Raw genomic sequence first — 6,319 nt, 5'->3', positions numbered from 1 at the left:
GGAGGAGACAATCTAATAGAAACCAGATAAATACACAAACACATATGTATATACACACACATATGTACATATATGCATACATATATGTGTATTATTTACTATCACCTACCATACATGTATGTGTATTATTTACTATTACCTACCTATGCATTTATTATTTTTATATTCGCTTCTGGCTTGGTTTGTAGTTCAAGGGTCAAATTTTCAAATGTCCAAAGGGCAGTGAGAATTTTGCCTTCCTTTGATACATTTTTCCTATTAGAATTTTCCTTTTATATACCGAAAAGTTGGCTTACCGAAGCTTTTCGGCACAGCATCAGAGCATGATTTCTTGAAAGATGTGTGGTGCCCCTTGATATTATGGTTGCTGGTCAATAGTAGGTCTACAGTTGGTTGTGCAATGCAAGCACAGCTAGCTTTTCAACACTGCAGTAACTAGTAAAGATTATTTTCCAGCTGTAATTTTGCTTGTAGTGAACTCACTTTGAATCTGTCCAAATTGAACACCAAAATCAGCTCTCACTCATGGCAGTGCCAGTCCAGTATGAACCAGTTATAACACTGAATTTATAGAAGTGGAAGCCAGATAAAGCTTGTTCCTCACAGATTACTGATACTGTGCTCATTCTGGCATAAGTGAGCCTACAGTTTGGGCCAGGTCATATGTGACAAATGAAACAGGACTGGTGTTACAGGTTTGGAGGGTTGGTTTTTGAGGGAGTCCTAGTAGAACAAGACTATTATTATGCCTTGATTCATAATACGTGGGGGGGTTGTTTGTTTAGAAGTCTTACATTAAATAAAAATGTTTTTTTTATTTAATCCCACTTTTCCCATTTCCCATTAATGGGAATGGGATTTCCCATTAAATCCCACTTTTGGGATGGGAGGGGAATTAATTACTCCAAGTAGATCGCTCAGCTTGGCCCAGCACTGAGACTAGCAAACCTCAGACTCCATGGGGCATTTAAAATGCCTGTGCTTTCTACTTTCCTGTTCTCCTCTGTACCATCATTAAAATAGTTCTACTGTGATGGATTTCTATGTTGGTCCTCTTTAAAAACCACTGTCTTTTTAATAAACGTTATGGTCTGGAAAAAATGCCAAATACACAAAGGAGCACGGGTGTGGAGCAGAGCAGCTGATGCTGCCTGCAGAGGCAAGGATGAATCTGCTGGGATGGAGGTAAGACTGTGCTGCACAGGAGAGAAACAAGACACTGGAGACCATCAGGTGAGTCATATCACAGTACGTTCCCATGCACAACCCTCTCTCTGAAGAGGTGAGAGTGAGCATGATTATCAGTACCAGGAGGCCCGTTGTCCTAAAGATGACATAGTTGTCACCTCTGTGTATTCCCTATCTACTTGCAGAAGGCCATGAAAGGCACTAAAAACTAGTATACAATCAAAGGCACATATGGAGATGTTTCACTGTGGTTCTGTGGTGTTTTGTGTTCAACTGCTTACATTACAGTTTGTTCAGATTTGAATTTCAACCCCTGGCACTATTTTCAGATGAAATAAGAAGTGCTGGTAAGCTGGAAGTGAAAGGTGATTTCATTTTAACAGGTCTTAGACATCTGAAAACTGTTAATGATCCAGCCTCAAGTGGCTTCTCTGTGCAGTAACATGTGGTTACATCCAAGATGATACTCCCTTTAGATAAGCAAACGCAGGGCTCACACTATCCTCATGTGCTTAAGCCCAGCTTCAGCCTGTGCTGCCTATTTCTGTGTGAAAGTGTACTGCAAGGTACAGAAAGTTTGGTACAGGTTTATGCTCACTCCTAAGCTGCTGCACACGTGTGCCAAAAGTAAATTTATACATGGAAAATTAAGGAATTGTATCTTGTAAGGTCCAATTTATTCATTTGGTCACTTTATAAATGTTGTGATAGGTATAAAACAGACTATGGTTCATTAAATAAGCCACTTTGATCTATTGATCAAACTGCTCTGGCTGCAGTGTGCAGTGTTGTTTTTTTTATCAAACAGATTGCTTGATGTACAGTCAACACTTGTCTTTGGTGGTTTCCCTTTAAGTTGTGGAGGTTAAAAGTGCAATAGATTGAAACCTGCACTCAATGCATCTAACTTTTCAGACAAATGATTATAAACATTTACATTTTCCCTTATATATAAAAGAGTATGCATATGGGGCGTAAGTTGCATTTATCACAGACCCAAACATATAGATAGCTCACATTTTTTTTTAACAGAAGGCTTACTTGAGGAAAATCATTGCCATGTCCTGAAAGGCAGCACGCTTGTCCCGGGTCCAAGAGGGAAACCATCTGCGTTTGTTGTGCTGCTGAGTGAAGCCTTCAAGGCTGGAGCAATCTCTAAGGCCCAGAGGAGTCTGGGATTTGTATCTACCCTGACAGATGGCTCTCATGCAAACATCCTTCCTGCTGCCTCTGCAAAGGTTAGGGAGATTACGAAAGAGACCTACGAGGCTGGAAGAGAATAACCCCATTTAGAGTGGCAAAGGGAGTTTCTACATCAAGAGTCGGAGTGTCATGCCAAGGCTCCTTGTGCAAAACCAAGGGAAAAAAGTATCACATTAAGTTGACAGGAAAATGATTGTAGATTAACCTGTGCTTTTACATTTAGCTAGATAATTCAACATTTTCTGATGTATCTAGTCTATAACCAAGTCTTCCTGCTTACTTCAGGAGGAGTAAGCCAGGAGAAAACAAGTGGCTTTAAATAAGGGAGAAAAGTTTTCAAGTTTGGTGCTCCTAAAGACTCCGGTCCTTGGTTTTCATTGATCCGTATGTCAGGGGGCTTTGGCAGGGTTACTTTCAGGGAAAGACAGATGTAAAAATCCAGCAAGTGGCAGATGGTAGTGGAAAACTATATTCCAGGGAGACCTGGGACAAAGCAGTAGCAGATGACCTCTGGCCCATGTAACTTGTGCTTCTCCTTAAATGCATCGCTCTTATGCAGCATGGAGCCAGGTGGAAGCTGGGGTGGGGTGAAAGCTGCCCCTTATCTCAGAGAAGTCTTTCTCCTTCCCTTTCCAGGGGCATTAGATCTGTCATGTTGCTTCTTTTCCTGGAGCACCTGCTGCCGTTCCTCACCCTACCCTCTAACTTCTTGCTCTAGTTAATTAGGTGCTGAACCTGTGTCTTCCCATGCATTGACACACAGGGTCTTTCTGCTAAAAGACTATGGACTTGACAAGATTACAGCATTTCTAACTATGCATCTGAGCATTATATTTTCAAATATCATCACAGCCCTCCTGCACTTACAGCTTGAAATATTAAACAGCTTCTAAAACACTGCTGTGTTTGCTCTCCTTTCTAACACCCTCCGTGCTGGCTGCTTTGTTTTACTAGACTGTGAACCTGGGAAGAAAACAACTTTGACTGGAAATTACATGCATGGGTGTGAAAAATGCCAGTGCCTACAACACGTGCTTATCTATCAGACTAGAGAGAGAGACTCATTAGCAAACTTGGGCCTGTCTGTGCCTCGCAACAGGATGGCAAAGAGTTGTAGACATCTGAGACATGACTGTGAACTTTCCTGACAAAAGATATTTCCGCACGTGTTACCCAGTAAACACTTTATTAAAAGAGGAATAAACTAGGCTTGATTGAAACCAGACCAAAGGTCTTTCAACCCGGCGCATAAAACAAAGAAGCAAGGAGCAGAGCAATCCACATGGGAGGGTTTTCAAAGAAATTCAGAGAAGGTGAATACTGCCTCCTCTCAACTCCCCTGGGAATTTCCAGTTCACTGCAAGCATCTTGGGAAAAAATTCTACTCACCCAGAGAGCGCATTGCTGTGCTGATGAACTTCCAGTTTGTGGCTGGGTCAGGTCTTGAGGGGGGACCTGGACAGAGATGCTGACTTGTCCAGCATTGCTCAGTCAATGGCAAGCTATGAGCTGCACCTCTGGCATTTCTCAGCACCTCTCCTCTGTAGGAAGAGATAAGAACATAACTTTCCATATCCTAAGGTGTTTTTTTTTCTTTTGACTTTACAAAGGAAAACAAACCTAATTTTCAATACTTACAGTCCTGAAAAATTCAGTAGATGTGAAACTGTAATAGATTAATTGATGCTGGATAGGGAACACAGAGGATGAGAGTTCAAGGAAGCAGTCTTCTACATGCCACAACTTTGCTATGTCATTCTGGGTGTCATCATTGACTAATGTCTAATATAAGTCCTTACCTGGTCAACTGGCTGGTCCAGTCAGAGCCCTGTTGGCCATCATGTGATGATGGCAGGCTGAGGACTGCAGTTTTCTTATCAGGATATGCTTTTGAAGAAAGCAGTTGGTTTTGTGGTTATACATATATATACACACACAGAGTATATATATATATACAGGTTGTAAATATTATAATTTGTAATTCTGGGGATCTTGAGAAAATTTTTACTTGCACAGTTAAGGAGCTATAATAAAGATGCTAAAGAGCCCCATATTGTGTTGACCGTGAAGCAAATAAAAACATCTCCCAGTCCACTTATGGGCAGCTTATCTGAATGCCTCTGTCCTTAACAGCTTGCTCAAAAGATCCCTACAAAGCATTTCTGTGTTGTGTTGCTGAGACAAGGTGTCAGAGCGAGAGCATGCCAGCCTCCTGCAGTACACAAGGATTTTTGCAGCCCACTGACAGCTGCCTGGTTTGTAGCCCTGCCTCCTGAGGAGTGTAGCTGTGCTAAGGGCTAAGAGGAAATAAGGGGATGTTGCATCCTGTGGTAGATCCTGAGAAATCCCAGCTCGCCCAGAGGATAGCAGTGGCGCTGCACCAGTGGCAGCAGTCATGCAGGGCTTTGGTCTTCATCCACATCCCTTAACTTTCAGATTGTCAATCCAGCAAAATGAAGGGAGGGAGGAAAGAAGTGTTCTAATGGTCCTTGCTTGGTTCCTATTGCTAAGTAGACTGCTGCCTGCTATTCAGGGCAGGATGGTGTCCTCTGTCTGGGACGATCTCTTCCATTACAGGTGACAGTACAAAGGAGATAGCACAAAATATTTCAAAGGGAAAAAAGAAACAAAAACCTCCTCCCCCCCAGGCTGGATGGAATTTGTAGAAGCAGCTCTGCTTCTGTTGAAACCAAGTCTAAAATTCCCCTTAACGTCAGTGCCTGCATTTCAAGCTGGCAATTCTAATACTAAAAAGGTGTGTTAGTCATTAGCATTTCATCCATTCTTCCTATAACATCAGTAGAGCTGAGCCTGGCTGAAGATTTGGCAACAAGCTGCTGAACACTGAGCCCAGCATGGGTACATTACATTTCATTCATTAGCAACAGATAAGCTTTGCTTCATGTGGGATTTGTGTAAATACTTGCACAAATTCCTTATCTGCAGAAGCTTGCTCCTAGCAAGTTGTTAAGCTCATTAATAGGGCAGAAGGAAGATTGTGCTCCTATAATTTCCAGTTCAATTATTATAGAGTGCACATCATCCTAATTCTACTGCAGTCCAAGGCAAAACTCCCACTGGTTTAATGGGGCCAAGATGGCACAAAGTTAATTTCCCAACACAACATAAAAACTGGAAACTCTCCCAGAAGAGTGACTTCAATGGAGTCTGGACCTCAGGAGATGAAACTCTCCATTGTCTCAGAAAGGCAAATTTTGCACCTTACCAGAAAGATGTTTCTAATGAGGCAGCCATTAGAATAAGGAGCATTGCCACGATACACAGAAAATGTGCTTGATTAATCAGCTAGTGCAGTACAGTTTCTGTTGTGCACAGAGTTTTGACATCACCAGAATGAACTGGGCAACTTTTCTTCCCCTGAGGGCAATCACACACATATGCACTTTCAGCACTACTATTTCAGCCCACAGGGCATTGGGGAAACGTCTTTTCTGAAGTAATATCATAGTGAAAAGAGACCATTTGGGTTACATGAAGAGAACAATGCCAGTGTAATGTCATAGAGAGGAATGTTTGTGAAGCTGATACGCAGTGGTCAGTATCTATTTCAGTTACATTAATAAAGACTGCTTCAATTCAAGCAGCGTCCAACCATCAAATACCTCTTTGCCTGTAGTTTAATTAAATGCCCATTCTTTGGTAGGTTTCCCACTTATCAGTGATGAAACATCAGAACAGTAATTGCTAATATCAGGAAATTTTGCAGAGGCAGCTGAGAGCTGCCTCTCTTTTCTAATGGTCTAGTGAGACCACAGAGGACTTATTTTTGTTCAGCAGGGCCAGGAAATTATTAACATAAAACATGACAGAAAAGGCAGTCAGATCTTCCAGCAAGTAGGTTTTGAAAATAAGTTGAACTGAACCCTCTTTTCATTACATAAACTCTCATCCACCAAAGGTATGACGC

The sequence above is a fragment of the Ciconia boyciana genome, chromosome 2 (assembly GCF_034638445.1).
Source record: "Ciconia boyciana chromosome 2, ASM3463844v1, whole genome shotgun sequence".
In the NCBI taxonomy this organism is placed as follows: Eukaryota; Metazoa; Chordata; class Aves; order Ciconiiformes; family Ciconiidae; genus Ciconia; species Ciconia boyciana.
The sequence above is the reverse complement of the archived record's forward strand: the minus strand, read 5'-3'. Positions refer to the sequence as shown.